The 20,575-nt window shown below is 36.2% G+C and overlaps 1 protein-coding gene across 3 annotated transcripts in view; it reads right to left on the reverse strand.

Moving 5' to 3' along the window:
- The window catches only part of FAM13C (family with sequence similarity 13 member C), a 150,408-nt gene extending 133,766 nt beyond the window's left edge, over window positions 1-16,642 (reverse strand). For all 3 annotated transcript variants that reach the window (XM_023532006.1, XM_023531994.1, XM_023531972.1), the window contains exons 1-2: window positions 16,561-16,642; window positions 14,463-14,649 (exon numbers count right to left, since the gene is read on the reverse strand). The gene's annotated coding sequence lies outside the window, so the exon portion shown is untranslated. The remainder of the gene's footprint in view (window positions 1-14,462; window positions 14,650-16,560) is intronic.
- Window positions 16,643-20,575: the final 3,933 nt, after the last annotated feature.

Here is a 20,575-nt window from a genome sequence, read left to right on the forward strand (position 1 = left end):
AGGGATAAAATGAAAAACAAATTAACTGGTATAATTATTCATTGAACAAATGAATGATGCTACATGTGTGTCACTATTTCATAGCTATGAACAAGACAGACACAGTTCTGTCATCATGATGTTTTTAAAGTAATTATGTGTGTATGTATACATATATGTAATATGTATAACCCTATTTTATACAACATAAGTAGAATAAGGGGAAAATGAAGATGTTAGATTTAAATATGATTAATTCACTTACATGTTAAAAGTTTCAGTGTTTTAGTTGACCTATCAGTTCTCCTAAAATCAACATCTAAATTTCAAATTTGATAACAATAGTTTATTATAATTAGAAATTTTTCTATTCTGATGTGTTGACTTGGCTATATGTAAAATATAAAGAAATATGGTCAGATTTCTAGAATTGCTGGGGTTCGAGACCCATAACTTACTAGTAGTTTGAACTTAGACAACTTCTCCATGCCTACATTTTCTCATCTGTTAAATGAAGACAATAATGACCTAATGAAGATTAAATGACATGACTGAAAACAACAAAAAAAGTCAATAAACGTTATTCTCATGAACATTTTCATTATTATTATAATAAATAAGAATATATAAACATGAAGTTTAGCAAAGGTTGAACAAACTGCTGTGTTTGCGTAATGGGCTTACAGATGATATTTTCTTTCTATTTCCTGTAATAGCACAATGTTTACATAGTTTTTTTTTTTTTTTAAGGATAATAACAAAAAACTCTACTAAATGTAGATGGGCTGCTCTTAAAATGAAATGAGTTCAGTCCAGAATGGCTTTGTGCTTACTTTATAACTCTTTGATTTAAAATATTCACATATCCCTGGATGAACATCCAATTCTGAGAAATCACTTTCTGCAAGACACTGTGGCAGAAAGCCAGGATCTTTACAATGCCAGGAAGTCAACAGAGGCCTGCTCTACTGTCCTGGACACAGTGACTTGTAGCTTCCTGCCAGGACCCTTGGGAATGACCAGCCTTCCCTGTGGAAAGAGAGGACTCTTGTTTAAACAGATAATTTTCCATAAAGAAAACTATCCCACAATGCAATATATATATATGCCTTACTGTTGAATTGTACACTTGAAACTTACTGAATTTTGTTAACCAATGTCACCATAATAAAAAAGAAAAGAAAAGAAAACTACCCCCCATTCTGTCCTCTACTTCTTTCCCTGATTAGCCCCAATACCTCACTCTGAAACTAGAAAGGCCTCATTAGGTACTCACATCTGAGCTCCTAAAGATTCAAAGATGCCCAGGGAAGCAATATTGTGATACCAAAAGTATAATCCGACGGAGGACTGGTTATGATGGTCTCCATTCAACTATTCCTCCCTAATTCCTCCCTAATTAATGCGTGTGTATAGCAAGTCCACCTTTCTATGACAATCTCTCTGATTCATCTGACAACAAAATGCAGATACAATGTAAACTGATTGCTAAATAAAATTTATATCAGTTCTAAAGGGGATGAATTAAATATCAAAGGATTAAAAGTGGACTTTGAAAAATTTATGAAGCCCTTAATTCTGTAAATGCTACCTTTTTATAATTATGTAATGAGTAGTCAATGTGAGGTGAAGGTTATCATTTTGAGTTAAATATATAATTTTTTTCTGAAATATATTTTCCAAATATATATACATAGTCCCCTCCAACGGGCATGCTTTATTCTTTATTGTTTCTAAGAATTATCTCACTATTACAATTATATCTATAATGTAAATTAAGAACATTTTTATATAATTTCTTTACTGTTTACCATGACTCACCAGGCCATTATGTGCTCTGGCCCCAGAGACAACTCTGAACTTATCTCCAACCACATTGGTGTCGAACCGCATTGGCATCCTTGCTGTTATTACAACAGATGATCTTGATTCATCCCTAGGACTGCTACACTTGCTTTTCCTTTGCTGGGAACACCACTCTCAGACCTGCTCATGTGTGCTTCCTAGGGGAAAACTCCTCTGCCCACACTCCCTAAATTAAGAGCTGCTGTCACTTTATTCTACTCTATTTTCTTTGTAGGACCTGTCACTATCTGATATTTAACATTTGTTTGTCTACTTGTGTTATAATTGCCTCCCTCACTACAATGGGAGCTCTTTGAGGACACTGATATGTGGGTCTTATTCATTATTGTATACTCAAAAGCTGAAAATAGAATCTACCATAGTAACTACTTAGTAAATATTTGTGGAATGAAATGAGTGAATGAATACTTTTTTTTTTCAAGATAATACTCTATTCACCTCTTATTTTTTCTTTTTACTTTGAAATACTAGCTCTTGTTTTAAGTGATTCACTTTAAGTGATTCACTTTAAGTTCAGGGCTTTTTTCCAAGACAAGTTATCTTCAGGTAATGAGGCTTTCCTGTATTAGACATTCTTTCTCTTGTTTTGCAGGAATAATAAGCAAATATGCTATTATGCCAATACTGTTGATGGTACTAGCTGTCCAGAACATTGTTTCTGAGGTTTGGTTGCAGTCCAGCCAGAACGAGCCCTGGGATTGACTGATCAGCAGTGTTTGCTATAAGACAAGAGGGGAGCACGGAAGCAGAATTACTGACCTAGAGCACCCTATTAAAACAAAAATTTTCTTTGGGGGAAAAAATGCATTTTATTATTAACATTTTAGTTTGGATTAATTTTCAGATAACCAAAAAGATCTTTCTATTGATGTGATTCTTGGGAACCTCATGATTTATCTGGTGTAATTTTTTTTTATCTTGTGCCAGGACAAGCCTCAACTGCTGCTAGAAACCTTCAGGGAACAGAAATTCACACCTCACAGACTACTTTACTGGAATCCACTAATGCTTGAAAAAAATAAAATTTCCCCCTTAAGCCTTCTCCTGCCTCTCGTTATTTCCGTAGGTGGCTGACTGCCCCTAAGAATTATCTACTTCATCTTCTGGTCTCTTGACCAAGTAGGCCCAGTTCCTTCACATGGCATGACTTAGAATTCCTTCAGTATTCTTCTTGGTTGTATACCACTGGACAGAGTGAGATAATGTCCTCTGAAAATGCAGTTGCTACACTGGACATGTTACTCTAGCTGTGGTTTGTTCAGTGAAGAATAAAACAAGATTTATGACTTCTTTTTAACATACTCTTATAGATGTGATCCAAGATCATTGTGGGTGGTTTTGGCTGTTACATCACACTGGAGACTCCGATTGTTGAAGTTAGCTGCTGCTCCAGATCCACATCTGTGCCATCCAGGAGAGCAATTAGTTTATTGAATCTATGTCCTAGCTTTGCATATATTTCTATGAAATTCTATAGTGTTTGATCTGACATTTTATGCTATTAAATCCAACCTTACAGATCTTTGAGAATATATATGTTAACAAAAAAATATGTTAGCTATCACTTTTAGTTTCATATAATCAGTACCCTGTGGCTACAGTCCTTCCCAAAACAGGGAGCATACAATAAATATACTTTTATTTAATTCATAAGTTCTTTACTTATATAATCAGAGAAAATATGTTAAATAATTATTTAGTTTATTAAAACTTAGAATATTTAAAATGATTTTACCTTAGAAGTGGTAAGTAGGAAGAGAAGAAATGAGGAAAAGGGCTGGGCCAAATATTTGGGGTGCTGCTAGGGTGAGAGATAGCAAAATGGGGGACCTAAGGTTATCAGGTGGCATCATGAAGGCACAAATTAATTCAAAGTGAGAGTGACATTTCTATTCTCTTCAGTACCCTCTTCCTTCCAGCAAAGTGGTATAGCTGAAGCTCTGGTCAAACACAGATAGCAACTGCGTGAGTTATCCAGTTGAAGAACAGCCTCACACATCCTTGGACACACATAAACAGAACATATACAAGACACCTGGGACCCACGCAGCAAGCCTCCTCTGTTCTATGAAGGAGAAAGGGTATTTTTCTCCCCATAATTCCTCCTACAGCTTCAATATTATTTTTTAGGTTTTTGTTCCTCCTCCCATGTTTCCATTGAACTATTTCTCTGCTTTTAAATCTTGATAGCATTCTCTTTCTTTATGCATGCTATCTGAGCTTAAGCCCATATAAATCTGTTCACATTTCAACTGGTAATCTCCTTACAGAAATGCCTTTGCTCATGACATGGTATTCTACATCTCTTAAAAATTCTCAACTGATGAACATTGTTCTGGCTTAAAACAACCATTTCATATTGCACTTGATTTTGAGAGAGTTCAGCTGGGCAGTTCATCTCTGATCCATGTGGTATCATCTGGGGCAGGTGGGGCTGGAGGACCACCTTTCAAGATGGCTTTTTCACTCGAACAGCCAATAACTCAATGTTCCTTGATATCTCGCTCCACTTCTCATCCTTCAGAAACTCTCTATGTGTTTTTAACATTTCACAACACAGTGATCTCATGGGAATCTATCTTCTTGAATGGCAGCTGACTTCCAAGGGACAAAGGCAAAAGTTGTCAACCCACTTAAAGGTTTGACCTAGACTGACGTAACATCATTTCTACCATACGCTATTGGTCAAAACAGATATGAGTCAGCCTAGATTCAAGGGCAGGATAACAGACCCACTTTTTAAGTAACTATCTTTAATCCTCCACAGACATTTACATTGATACAGCTAAGAATAAATATTGGTTTCCTTAACCAGAGAGTTATGACAGCAGATAGTTATACCTCTCATTTCAATGGACCATTAATCTATACATATATATATATATATATATATATATATATATATATATATAGAGAGAGAGAGAGAGAGAGAGAGAGAGAGAGAGAGAGAGAGAGAGAGAGATGAGAGAGAGAGAGAGAGAGAGAGAGAGATGTGTTGAAGATATAGCTATTAAGAAGAGAGGCAAGATTTCTGCTATTCTCAAGGAATTAAGAGTCTGGCTACCTAATTTAGCTAATTAAAGGAACAGTCCTCAACAGTGTTGTTTCAATACCCTGACATGACAAGATTAACTGTGAGGTATGTTGTAACTTGCAAGTCATTTGTCAAATATTGACACTTGTGAATAATTCAATTTCTAAATAATAAATTAGAGCAGATCCAAGGGTTTTTTTTTTTTTTTTTTTTTCCCCCTATAACAGCATCATTCTCTCTCACATGCATTCCTAACTGCATTCTTCTGTGGAGATTAAGGGGTGGAGTTGTTGCAGCTCTTCCACTGGGAACAGCTCATAACCCTGGCACACTAATGGGAAAATTCCACACCACAGCCATCATTCATCCTGTATGGCTTGGAGGGGGGAAAAAGGATTAAAAACTCCTAGCTTAGAGCATGTTGCTTATGAAGCCAGTATTAGCTAGCTAGATGAAAACTGGATAAAATCCAAATATGAAGCAATTTCGAAGTTTATTTTGCTCAGTAGTTATAGAGAAAAATCTTAGAGTTTTGTCTTCCTTTTTCTCTTCTGCCTTGACCTTCTCTCTTTTACCTTTCTCTTTCCTTTCCTCAGTGGGCTCACAAATAGAGGCTAATGAAACAGTAAAATGTTTACCAGCCACCAATCATACTAGAAAAATAACTCGAAAGTCATACATTGCTAAGCTTGGGCAGAATACTATTTACTGAGACTTAAAACGGCAAATGTATTTATAGTTCTAAAAGCATGATGTCTCACTTCACAACTATTTCTAGTTACTAAGTGCATATTAGTATGAAATAAAATTTGCCCTTATCACCTTCCTGAGACAGTGATTCAGTTCTCTCTTCCATGGACCATGTGATCTGCTCATCATTTGTAGGTGATTTATGCACATCCGGAGAAAGCCAATTGCCCTTGGCCCTGGAGCAGTCAGGGCTGCTGAGATTCTATATTTGGTATCAATCCCTTGGTGTAGGCAGGTTTCAACTCAGATCGCTGCTGGGCTTGTTGTCACTGAGCTTGACTTTGCACAGAAACCAACTGACTTTTTAATGGTCCTCAAGAAATCATTAAAAATTCATGGGTGATATTGTAACTTCAACTAGAACCAATAGAACATGAATTACTGCCACAAAACTGATCAGAAACAGTCCATTTAGTGAGCAAACATAGAATATTCAGAATCAACGTACAAAGAAAAAATATTTTTAAATGTATATCACCCATTAGAGATACTTTTCATCTGACAAAGTTCTGAAAGCTCGAAAGCCTAGAGAGAAGCATAACATAAGAAAAAGTGCAGGCTGGGAGTTCTGGGGCCTAGAAGCTGCCTCTGTTGTACAATTAACACATTCGACCTTGTATGATGAGTGGCTAAATTCCTCTGGACTTCAGTGTCCTAAATTATGAGGTGGCTAGATTTGGTGGTCTTTAGTGGCTTTGCCAGCTTTAACATTCCATAATTTGGGAGAAATATAGAAATAGTCTCATGGTCCTGTTGTGTAAGGAAAGAAGGGAGGGAGAGAGAAAGAAAGAAGGAAGAAAAGAGGGAAAGAGAGAAAGAGAGAGGGGAAAAAAAGAAAAGAAAAACTATATATAGGAGGGAAAACTTACAAGTTAAAACTCTGTCTAGGCAATGGTCACATCAACATAATAAATGACTTAATGAAAGTGGTAAAGGACTGGCCAGTGGTTAAGAATTTGAATTAATGGTATAACAATACTGCTAAATATTGATTGGCTCATTTTACAGAATGTTGACTTATGTGTTCTACTTATGAACTTCTAAGAAGCCTCAATAATCCAATAAGAAAATTGTGTTCTAATTTTGGAAATAGAATGAGATTGTTTCAATACTTTCTGCCACTGTTTTCCCCCGAAAGTGACTTGAATTTACGCTAAATTATGGGTAAATTGGCTTCTGTGGGCTTGCCTAGCTACCTATGCCTCTACCATTCATGAAGTTGTTTCTATGGGAGGAAGTTGAAGGAACTAAGATGACATCTTCCTCCTACCCCTCCCCCATTATAATCACTGAAGGTCTGGGAGTAGAAGTGGAGGATGGGAAGGGTTTGGAGACTACTGAGGTCAGAAGCAGAAAATTAAGGATTATGAGAGGTATCAGAAGACATGAAGAAAGTAATGGCAGGCAAAGTGTGTAAATATTAGGAAGTGATGGGGGTATCTGGATTTCCAATCAGGCTCTGAGATTCTCCCAAGTGCCTGGCTCCTATGCTGCTTCACACCCTTAGGATCGCTTTGTCTTACTTATTTGCTATCCACCCTATTTCTATCATCATAAGAAATAACACAGTGGGAGAGGGTTCACTTCACACTCTCCAAGCTCTAGAGTGAACAGCACCTCCATGGATAGCATGGTCATTATTGACAGTGTTACATTCTGCTGTCTGCCTTGTGCCATTCATGACTGAGCAGGGATGCTTCGCAATGCTGTGTGTTGTCAAGAAGTGGGCGGGGAATTTCATGTTCACAGTCCTCTAACTGAGGGAGATCATTTGGCACGGCTACAAGGAGCTGATACTGGGGCTACATTTTCCATTCTACTTTATCACATTGTCTTGAGTTCTCATCAATCACTCAGCAGCTCTTTTTCTTGGCCTTCAGCCCAGCAATGTTTTAACGCGTGGATTTTAGCACTTTTTTTTTTTTAAACTTTTCCAATATATACAAAATAAAGTGACTAGTACAATAAACCCATATGCCTATCACCCAGCTTCACTAATCGTCAAAATTCAGCCATACTTCTTTTGCCAAATGCTGGCTCCCCCAAAACATCATCAAAACAGCCTGTTGATAAGACAAAACTAAGTTTATTCTTACATGATAAAGGAGAATTCTACCTCACCAGAGTTTAATACCCTCTTAAAGTGAAGATGGTAAACTTGGTATATTTATGAGATTTTGGAGCCTGATTTAAGGTAGATCACTGAATAAGAGAGGAGTGAGATTAAGATTAAGTAAGAATCATGATATAATAATTTATGATCAGTGGATACGGCAAGGTAAGTATTTAGAAGCAAAGGGTTCAAAGAGTCTTGGGGCACAAACAGTGACCTGATGCTATCTATTGAAGAGTTGAATAGTTCGCTGTTCACTTAAATGGGCTTTATCGGAAGTTCCTGAAACAATTAATTTATCTGTAACTTTTATCTTCCTAGATAAGGGTACCATGGAATAGCAAAATCAGATTAATGAGGACAGTGAAATAATAAAATCATACTGGTGAACAGCCGAATAGTAAAGTCATGTTAATATACACAGTAAATTCTGTGGGTATATGTCTTTTGAGTTCTCCATGTCATCTAGCCTCCACTCATTTTTATTGTTGTTATTATTTGCTAATGTATTTTAAATGATTGCTTATTTTTTAAAGTTGCCAAATGGTATCCATTCCACATACACAGTCTGTAATTAGGTAAAGGCTCTAATAACCAAGTCCTTCCCATACGTGCAATTTTTAAAACATTTTTTAGTTGTTCTGTTCTTAGTTTTAGTACGAAATCCAAGGAAATAACTTTCATGCTAGGAATTCACTGTCACGCTCTAGAATAAAAAATGTCCAGGACTATTCAGAGTCTCAAAGAGCTCTAAACAGAAACAACAGCCAATCTAAGTCATATAACAGGAGCAGTGAGTACAAATTCAACGTGGGCTTCATGGGGAGCGCGCAGGGTGAAGTCAGCTTCTTTTTAGTAAATTAAACCATTCTTCTGAAGGAAAAACTGCTTAAAGAAAGTGTATTGTGTGTTTGGACATCTACTCCTTTACAGTTCTGGTAAAAATGTAGTAAGGCTACAAACTTTACCTGAACACAATTTAAATGCGGGGCAAGGAGTGATTGTGCAGAAAAAAATAAGCCACCTGGGTTTTTGAGACAACTGTCTTGGTGGAAAAACTATCACTTTTGGAGCCAGACATAAGTGGGAATCTTGAAGAAATTGGTTAAAATCTAATTTCTTTATGTTTCTAAGTTTCAAATTCTACTTAAACAGTCTTGCAAACTTTTAAGGATGGGAAGAAATAATATACGTGTAGTGACTGGCATGCAGAATTTATTGTTTTAATTGCAATTTCTGCCCTTGAAGAGACTATTAAAGGTACAGAGTGTGAGGAAAGCCAAGCAGGTTGTGTTGGAGTCTGATAGGGCCCCCAATACCATGTTTGAATATATTCTGTGCATCAGTGAATATTTCTGAGTGGGATCCCAGTATGATTAGAGTCATGTTTCAACAGTATGAATTTGACAGCCAGTGTCACCCTTAGACTTGAACAAGAGAAGACTTTGTGCTAAGCCTGTGTTTTAAAGAAATGTTAGCGAACACACAGTGACATGTGGGTCCTTGGGGACCCAGAGCTCTGCACCGAATGTACCCAGCAGTTAATCATTCATTCCTGCCTCTAACACTGCTTTTAGGCTCAGGGCAACACTCTTCCACATCTCTTGCCTTGTACTCTCAAAAAGAAAAGTGGCTGTGTCCAAATGCCCCTGCAGTTTGCCTGTGTTTCTGTAGACACTACTCCAGAGTACAGGAAAGATTTGAATCACAGAATAGCTTAGGTAGGAGAAAAGACATGTTAGTTAACTTGTCAATTCTTTCTCTAAGATAACTCAAATGCACTAGACTCTTGCATAACAAAGTAATTTCCAGGAGTGCTGAGCACCCATTTTTGCCTCTTTTCTTTCTTATTTCTAATTCTAGAGACACTCACAAATTAGTGAGGTATTGGCAGCTGAGAAATATTTACAATAGGACACAATTCATATAACTAATATATGTGTCAGGCTGAACCACATTAACATTGTCCGTTTTTGGCTAACCTGCGTGGTACACAGACACACACACACCTATGTCTAAAGACATACATGCACGATAGCAATTCTTTATTTTACCATATGGATCTAAAATTGCTTTGAAACAGGGCAAAAATTAAGGAATAAGTGTTATAGATTTATATAACAAAATTAAAGTATTTTGTAATATTTTCTGTGATCATATTTTACCATATGCAATCTTATTACAATGTTTGAACGAGATATGCCAATTTGTGACTTTGATACGATATGTAAAGTTTATTATTTCCAGATTGAAATATTGTTTTAAGCATATTTTAGGACAATTCCAATTGCTAATGTTTTAGGACAATGAAGTTTCTCTGAAATTAAATTAACAAAAAAACCTACCTAAAGACCACAATAACTCATTGCTGAAACTAGACCACAGATTATTTGAAAATCTTAATTATAACATTAAGTATTTGTTTTGTTGAAGTAAAAGCAAGAAATATAAATTTTATTGGATAAATATAAAATCATTTATAAATTATGTAGGCCTTTATTTTACTACTCCTCTAAACATCACTAGCCCATTCAAAAACAACCGTATGTGCAAAAATAATTAAATTCAGTCATCTTTGACATTTTGACAGATTTAATAAAATTAAAACTCTAAGTTGAAGAATATTGACTTGTTATTATGAACATATATTTGCCACGGTAGGGGAAAAGAATGAATTTTACTTAACAGTTTGTTAGCTTGCTTCATTACTTTTAAATATCTGTATTCTTGTTCCAGTTCCCCCAAATGTTAAGGGCAGGTCTGTTTCCAGCAGTATCTTTATTCATTAATCATAATTACTCTTCGGCATCTATGATGTGCCAAGTAGATTGGAGAGAATAAATATTTAAAGGCAATTACACCACCGAGGACACTCCTGCAAGTCTTTCACGCAAAAACCCAGAGGCCAGGCAGGTGTCATAAGCCAGTGAGGCAGAGGGAAGGCGTAATAGGGGGTGGTGGTGACCGTGATGAACTAGATAGAGAACCTGTTCCATCTAGAGGAGACATCTATTGTTCAGCTGCAGCTCATTGTTGCCATAAGAGACAGTGCGACAAAGATTGCCAGATCTTAAGCTTTTTTTTTAAAAAAAGTTAAGAATATGGATTTTGTAATATAAAATCTCTCGGTTGCAAATTAATTTTTTCAAACTATGTAGATCAAACAAAAGATTTCTATGGGCTGGATTTAATCAATAAACTACCACTTTGTGATCTTTAGATTGAGGCAATTAAGATGTAAACTAACACTTGCTTTGTGGTCTTTTGCCATTTCTCATCTGTGTTCCTCCATGCTGACCACCCATTTTCTCGCCTTCCTCTTCCTCCTGCTCCTCCTCCTCTCTTCTCCTTTTCCCTTCTTCCCCCTCCATCTTCTTCCCTCTCTACCCCTCTCCTCTCCAATCTCTCTCCAATTTGGCTTTCTCTGTTTTTCTGTTCCCATTGCAAAATAAGACTGCCGCACACATTGTTATTTCAGTTACACTTAAAAACTAGCTGAGGAGGGAAAAGCCTTTCAGCACCTAGCAAATGTGGTTTGGGCACCAAAGGTATCTCCCACAGGCTGATGACAAATTGATCCAAGATTAAACTACCTTGAAAGGCATATTAAGATTTTTTTTAAATCAAAGGACTTTTTTTGCACCCAAATAACCAAATATTTCCTATTTCTCAAGTTTACAATTTTTTACCAAAGTTACCAAACCTATAACTTCATACGATCTTGTGCTGGAATAACAAAGGCCAACTTGGGATATTAACAATGATTATTATACATATATGTATATAACCTATGGTATAATCTAATTATAATTATTGCACATACTCAGACATGATGATTGTTATCTGAGAAGATGTATTCTCTATGTTTATACCTGGCGGAGCTGAGTACATTTAGGGCTAGACTCTGTGTGCAAACACATTTACTCCCACAGGAAGGCCATGGGATAGAAAGCAACTAGGGCGAGAAGATGAAGGTGCTGAGAGAATCATCACAAAGAACCTAGCAGGAGAACTGACAAGCTAAATGCCATTGGTCTTACAGTGTAGCCACAAAAGACTGAACAGGATAGGAAAATTGCATTTTGCTTAATGTTTCAACAGTTGACCTTTCCAAATCTATTTCCTCAATTTCTTCTCTGATATCTTCATTTTCATTTTCATATTGCTACATTTCTTTGCTCTAAGCAGCTATTTATAGGGGATCAGTAATTTAAAATGTCAAATAATATTTCAGACAGCAATATTTAAATGTAAAGTATACAATTTATGGAATTATTCATCAGGAATTACAGTGACATCTTGAAATGCAGGCCCCAAATGATTGGCCCTGCTTTAAATCACAAGCATATAGAATCAGAAATCAAGGTATCATTGCCTCCCTAATCTTCTCCAGTAAATCATTTTTCAGTCTCCCTTATTCCCTTCAATAAGTCAGGAGGTTTTCCCATATAACTGACATAAATCTATCTTGCTGCAAGTTTACATAAATTTCTTGTATTTGGCTTTAACTGTAGATGGAGTTTGGCCTCTCATTATTTTGTAACATACGTTTGGTAGGTGTGTTCTAAGAATTAGATAATGGATGAATTTTATAGCTGTAAAGTCCTTAGACATACAACCTCTACATTTTATAGATGAGGAGCCCAAGATCCAAAAACATATGTCGACTTCCCCGGGGTTAAAAAGCTAATAACTGGCAGAGCCTAGGCTTGAATTCAGAACTCCTTAGCTTTACTACTTTCTACTTTCATGCAGAATTTTCTAGATAGATCTTTGTGATGGTTAATTTTATATGTCAGCTGGACCGGGCCATAGAATGTCCAGTTATTTGGCCAAACATTATTCTGAGTGTTTCTGGGAGGATGTTTTTGAATGAGATTAACATTTAAACTGGCAGACTTTGACATTAGATTAGATTAACATTTTAATCAGTAGAGTAAGCAGATGCCCTTCATAATGTGGGTGGGCTTCTTCCAATCAGTTGAAGGCCTAAAAAAAAACAAAAGACAGACTCTCCCCCAAGTAAAACAATTTTCTACCTGACTGCCTTCACACTTAATCTGCAATATTAGTTCTTTCTGCCTCATTCCTGCTCCAACAGCACACTTGTAGATTTGGGATTCATCAGCCCCCATGATTGTATAAGCCAATAAATCTCTCTACATATGTGTATGTGTATATGCATCTGTGTGTATGTGTGTGTGTGTGTGTGTGTGTATACACACATATGATATATATACGTGTGCATGTATATGTATACACATGTAATATATACAGATATATATGTTACGTGTGTGCTGTGTGTGTGTCCTATTGGTTTTGTTTCTATGGAGAACACTGACTAAAACAACCCTCTTTCCCTAAATGCTTCTGAATAGATCTATTTTCCTAAACAATAATAATTTTCATGCTTTTACTTTTATCTTTTTACTTTTTCTAAATTTCTTACATTACAAAGTGAATGTAGGATATTTTATCACACTGAACTTTATATGCCAACTCCAACTGGCTGGCTGCTTTCAAAGGCAACAGCTGCCTCCTGGACCACACCATGGCTGCCAGCTTTGCTAAGGACCCCAAGATGGAAGGTGCGACATAAATTCTCAGGCCTCCATAGGACTCATCTCCTTCATGCCAAATTGCCCTTGCCCCTTAGGACATGAATTACACACAGTGGCTTCCTAAGCTGCCACAGGGACTAATGGCACAATCCAGAAGTGTGAGGGAGTGAAACCTCTGTAGAGTGAAACTTGATCAGTGAGAAATGAGGGACAGGAGGGAGCCAGACAGACCCATCTGCCCTCCTTTCCTACCTCCACAGACTACATTGAGGTACATGTCCTTCTCACAGCCCTATGGAGAGTCCTTCATGCTAAGTCAGTGTGGTGCTCAAATGACCTGCTATTCCTCTTCATAGCTCATTGGTAGCCAGCACAGAACTGTGTCGCATCGCACAGCTTCACATCTTTCTTTTGGACTCCCCTCCCTTCTTCCTTACACTTATCATCCCAGAATACCTCCCAAATGAAATTTCAGCACTTTAATCCTTACCTTAGGCTCTGCTTTTTTTTTAAATTGAAAATGAAAAAGTATTTATTTTGTCACTTTAAATTACAACGAACTTCCTTCTAGAGAACAATTCTCTCTCTCTGATTTAGGTTGCCATAAACCTTTTTGGCTTTAGATACAAAATATGAATCACTCAAACTTCAAGCTTTCAATTAATCTAAATTCTTTTTTACAATCCCCTTGAATATGAACTTAAAATGGTCTGCCTGCCTTTTACCATTCCTGCAGTAGTACCAACTGCATTTTTCTTTCTAACTACAAATCACACCATCTGTGAAATTCTTTACTAGATAGCTAGGAATTAACTGCAACAAAAGGAGTCTGTAGAAATGGAAGAGACCATGACTTTCACATGGAAGAGAGCAATTCATCTATGGAGTATTAGTTGGGTAGAAAATACATTAAACAGTTTTGCTTTCTAATGGTTCAAGGAAAAGACACATCTTTTGAGTTAGGATTGATGACTGCTTAATAACAGATCCAAACTTGTCCTGTTTCTCTCTAAAATAGTCTATACAAACAGTCAGAATTAGTGGAGAGAGTCAGAGCAAGAAAGGCAAATGATCAATAAAGGGTTCAAAGTAAAGTTGAAATGCAATAATTCTTTCTGAAATTTTCTCTCAACACAAACCATTAGAGAAATAAACTTACTGTGAAACTCAGAATTGCTGATGTTGACCTTGGTCTCTTCAAATACCTTAGGACGTCAGACTGAACACTCTGGACTGAATCCCATGGAAACAGGATTTATTTAATAGCTTCATCCAAAGTCACAAGGCATACTCTGGTCAGCAAAAGGAACAAAAATTTCTTCTGCAGCTCCTTAATTATATTTGCCCTAAGAGTTAATTTAAATTTGTTTAGTTTATTATGCAAAGGGGAAAAAATCGCCTAAAAATCCCAGCTTTTCATAAAGCCAGGGATCATAGAAGTCAAACCACAGATTCAGCCACTTACGTCACCAATAATAGAGATTCTATAATTAGGGATTAGCCAGCTGCAATAATTTCTGATGCTCAGACAGCTGGATCAAGCTGATTTCATCTCAGTTGTGTCAAGCTAGAATGTTCCATTTTTTCCTTTTTAAATGAAATCAGCAAAACAGTGTGACTCAGAAATACAGAGAATCTCTTTCCCCACCCAAATCTCTAACAAAGTATTTTTTTGTACCTATACATTTTTTCTAGCTTCACATATCTCTCAGTTGAAACATTTTTATTGCCATGTAGCTGCTGGGTGAGATGCCTAGAAAATCTTCCATCTAAACTTCAAATTGATGGCATTATGAATGGTTATTCTAATCTAAATCCTATGTTCAATCTCACACACACACACAAAAGAAAAGAGCCACTGAGTTTATTTTCTTTAGCAACAGACAGTTGAGAAACCTTAAGATTAATAACCCTGGCAAGGGTAGAGACAATGATAACATCAATACTTTCATTATTAATGGAAAAGTAAGCATTCTGGGCCAGATGCTCCTTCCTCCTGATTCTAACTCACTAGGATTTCCCACCCAGCCTGCATTCTGTGCCTCAAAATCCTTTCTTCCAGAAACAGCTGGATCTGCTGATGCTATTTTGGCCATTGTTCTTACCATGGTTCTGTCTTGTGAGATGGGATGCTGGCTTTACATTTTAATGTAGATGTTAAAATAAGAGTATAGCAATAAAGTATTACTTAATGTTCTTTGCTTCTAAGATGGCATCAAAACACTAAAGAGCTTCCGTAATTTAGCAGTTTCCCTGTTTCACAGTTGTTAGAATCAGGGTTTATAGGAATAGCCAACATCATTCTCAAGAAATCCAGGAATATTCACAAGAAATATATGCTCCCCTTCCTTATTACACTGTCAATAAAATATTCACCAGTCGACCACCTCCACAAATTAAGCAAAGACTAAAGAAATATACCTTGATCCCAGGACACAGATATTCCAGGGAAAAGAATTGGTCTAACTCAAATTGTTTAAACAGTTGTCAAAATAAATGTGTAACCATTGAGAACAGTTTCCATTGGTTGGTCTATTATTTTTAAAGACTTTTTCACACAAGAGCAAAAGTTCCAATTATCTGGTCAGTATAACTTTATGTTCCCTCGTCCATCAATAAAATATATCATATTTGCTGCTAAGACTGCGCTGATTCAGATGATACTGAATTGAATATTAGAGTTGGAAGTATGTATTTTATATGAGTTAGTTCTTCCCAAACTTTTTCAAAACGAGCTCTCTTTTTAAATTTTATCCATAAATCTTATATCTTGGTTTTGTCAATCCAACAAGATATTTTTATTAAATAACTAATTTTTCCCATTTTTATTAATCAAAGACACATTTAGTATCACTCAAGGCAGGAGATGAGAGTCAGTTCTACTTAAATAACTTGGACTAAGAATGGGAGAGAAAGAGTTCAAGGAGTTGCTGGGCAGACAAAAACACATCCGCCACAAATCCCAAACTAAATCCCTTCATTTCCTACAAAATCCCTTTTTACCTGCTCTGTTTTTATCCTCACCCATCATCCCTTCTTTTTTCTCCAAGCATGACTTCTCTGGCCTTTGCAGATGTTGTCTTCCTAACCAAGGAGCATTCCTCATTCTTTGCATATACAACACTTATTCAAGTGTCACACTTTTTGTGGTCATCTAAGACCCCTGCGCACCACCAGCAGTCAGAATTAACTGCTTCCTTATCTTTGTTCCCTCAGTAAGTTGTTTGTACTATGGACATATGACTATGCTTACTCACCTGTTTCCCACACCAGACTGTGTGCTCTTTAACATCAATTTCTTTGCCTTACTTAATTTTATCCCTAGAGTTCGGCACAGTACCCGAAACACAGTAGGATTATAGTTAATGAATAAAGAAGTAGATAAATGAATGAGTAAACGTGTACTACATAAATTCACTGCCGTTGCGTACAAATATAAAATTTCCACAACATTCTAAAACAGTGCTGACAGTAGGCGAGACCTAAAAGATGAGCTAAGTCCTTCAATACTCAAACATCTTTCTCTAATGGAACAAAGTATTGGATTTGAGGTTTTTGTAGCTAAGAATGTACAGATACTTGTTTTTAGATGCTCCTCCCACCATTTTCCACTTTAAAAAAATCTTGCACTTCTTAGCCAAAAATGATACAATATTTAAGAGATCACATTTCGATTTTGATGTAAATTATGCCATTTGATCTACACGGCAACCCTGTAAAGTAGGTGTTATTATTAACTCTTTAATGGGTCTAGAAACAAAAGAAAGCTCCTTTGCCCAAGATCACAGAGTTATTAATAGACACAACATGGACTTTAACCATACATCTGCCTTTTCCATGGACCACAAACCATACTTCATGTACCAACTATGTCACTATTATTACTACCCAGTTGTATGACTAGGCAAAGTGAGAACGCACAGTGCAAGAAATGGACCACAGAAAACTACAGAGTAATTCATGCCCAGATGTGAAATGAACACCTCCAGGACTGGTTGCTGTTGCATGACTTCCATAAGCCAAGTGTATATATTGTATAAGTTTGATTATGTGGGGAAGAGTACAAATACATACAAATACACACACTGAACTAAAAATACAACAAAAGATCAAGTGCAGTACTGTTATAGATCAATTTAACATTAATTTTCTTCTCCAGAATTTCCTGTTTTCTATATAATCAGAATGTGTTATTTGAATTGAAAATAAGATATAAAATTGGACAAATGGATAACTCTGTCAAATAGCTTAGAAATAAACTTAATGTCTAAGAATTTAACACAGAAGCTCACCTATTTGTAAATATTTAGCTTAGAGACAGAGATAAATAAAACCACAAGCCCAAGCAAGGTCCCTCATTTTGCCTGGTGCCAACAGATGGCACCAGTTCTTGCTGGTCTCTTTGGACTTAAAAACAAATGGTTTTACCTATAATCTTCAGAACTCACCTGCTTGGAAGTAGAAGGGTCTCCAAATATGATAAAAGAAGTGCCACAAATAAATGAGAAGTTTTTTTTGAAGAATACTGACTTTTAGAAACAAAAATATTAATCACAGCTTTATTTATAAAAGCAAAAATTGGGAGTTTACCTAAATTATCTAAAAATGGAGTTATGATGAAATATAGAAGGTATTTCTAAATTATGAATATTTTCATAGCCATTAGTTATATTTACTAAGAATATTGACTTTGAGAAATTATCAAGATGTGATGTTATTTTTAAAAGCCAGGATGCAGAATTGTACATATCTATAAACTCAATGATATGCATATATTATATATAGAAAAGAAATTCATGGCTAACAGTGAGTTTCCACGTAACAGAGTTATGGGTTAAATTTTATTTTTAAGAATATTTTCTCCATGTTCTATAGTTTTTAATGAACATTTATTAGAATGAAAAAAATTAAAATCTTTCTTTGTCTCTCAGACTCTCTGTCTCTCTGTCTCTCTGTCTCTGTCTCTGTCTCTGTCTCACACACACACACACACACACACACACACACACACACACACAAATCCTTAGAGGAGAAATCCAAAGTCTGAACAAAATAGATTTAAAATAGAAGCAGACAACATGCTGATAACCAAATAAACACACACACACACACACAAATCCTTAGAGGAGAAATCCAAAGTCTGAACAAAATAGATTTAAAATAGAAGCAGACAACATGCTGATAACCAAATAAATCCTTGGGTGAGCCAAATCAAATGATTCTGCTGCAAATAGTCAAACCTTTGGCTGACTTTGGTTTTTATCTGCACAAAGGACCCAGAGCTAGATGGCAGATAAAAAATCTCCACCCTCCCAAGCCAATGGAATTGTTGACACATCTTGCAGATGTTCTTCTCTTTATCAAGGTATAGATTTCTCCAAGCAGCAATATTCTGAACTCTAGTGCAGCAAGAAAAAAAGAATTAAACAAGTTACCTTGAAATTCATGGTAAAAATGAGATTGAAATCGACGAATCACATTTATGATTTATGACTTGCGCTTCCTAATTTACAAGGCACTTTGCACGTACATGTGGCTTACAGACAATATGAGCTATGTAAGACCCATATTATTTATCATTACGTACTTTACTAATGTACTTTTCACAAGTACTCACAGTCTAAGTAGCAGAGCTTGACTTGAACTCTCAGGTTTTGAATCCAATCCTATGTTCCTTTTACTACTACATGAGGTTATTCCTCAAAAATAGTCTTAATGCCTTCAGCTAAAAATATATTTCTCTTGCTCATATTTAGAAAGGGGACATTGTGTCATGTACAACTTCCCTAAGATTCTTAAGATAATTATAACAACGTTATAGGTTTGCTTCTAGTAACGTATCAATGCGAGAGTCTGATACCATGCTGGAGCACAATTTTGTGAAAGTAATTTTATGAGAAAATGAATGGACTACATATCCAACAGACAATTTGCTTGTTCTACCAAATGTTTATGAGTTTTAGAGCCTAAATCCTGACCACTGGCAACATTAGATCATATAGGTCACACTCTATGACCTTATTTAACCTTAATTACTTCTTTATCAGCTTCTTCTCAAAATACAACCACACTGGAGGTTAGGGCTTCAACATAGAAAGTTGGGGGGGCGGGGGGTGGAGGGTGTGGAAGACAAACATTCAGTCCATAACAGGATGGGTCAGTAATTTTCTCTACAGATGGTTGCTACTTCCAAAACAGGACACGATGCCTGACAGACAAAGCAATAGATGGTCCAATAGACTGCAGTTCTTCTAGTTAAATGTGCAAATGTATATTTTAACAACCAGCTAAGGTGGAATGAGGCTAATTTTCTCTTATGAAAAATGTGGAGACTGACAAGCATGTACTACTCTACTTCTGAGCTGAGAGACGATTTTTACCCTGGCCCAGCAACCCCTCTGAATGTTGTATTGCTTCTTCTTTAGTACACACAAGAAAAAGTAGTTGAGCTCCCAAACTCTATACCACAGATTGTAGCCAAAATAGTGTTAGCCTGGAAAACATTTGAAGTATCTGATACCCACCTGTGTAATTAAAATATAACTGTAAGGAAAGGAAGAGAATATTTAAATTGTGCACTCTGATATATCCCCTAAAATAAACCAGTTGCAAAATATAACACAACATAACTGAAGAGTTAAAATTTGCCATGTAGAAGTGTTGGCTAAAATACAGTTAAATGTTAGGGTAAGTCTCATCCTCCCTAAATTATATCTTTAGTATTAAAATATTTGATCCGAATCCCTTCTTTTTCTCGCCAGTAATTACTGAGACAGTTTGGTTATTTATTAGGGGCACAGCTGGTTCATGATAATAAAATCAGGACATCTGCATATCAAAGAATGTTTATCTTTCTATCCTGTGGAGGAGAGGTATGTCTCTATCTCAGGCAAAAGTAGTTTCCAGACATAAAGCTTTGAATTAAAAGGAAAGATGGACAGAAACAAATCCTGAGATGAAAATTGCTGTGCGATTAATCAAAATACCATATCAACCCTGACACTTGCAGTCAGCTGTCTGTATGTGTTTCAAAAACAAAGGATTTATTTTAAGCTAATCAACTGAGCCTATAATGGTATCTGTGTACAGAATCAAAAGCTGGGGGAAAAGTAGATAAAAGCACTGAACCTACTTCAATTAGTCCTAAAAGAATTCTCATTTAGGTGATGAGTAATTTGCTCCTTGATTAGAATCCCAGCCTCAAAAGCCCAAACTTGCAATCAAGATAGAAACATATTTTAGACGAATTGTGTAATAAGTTAATAAACCTTT

This window comes from Pteropus vampyrus, unplaced genomic scaffold (assembly GCF_000151845.1).
Source record: "Pteropus vampyrus isolate Shadow unplaced genomic scaffold, Pvam_2.0 Scaffold3, whole genome shotgun sequence".
In the NCBI taxonomy this organism is placed as follows: Eukaryota; Metazoa; Chordata; class Mammalia; order Chiroptera; family Pteropodidae; genus Pteropus; species Pteropus vampyrus.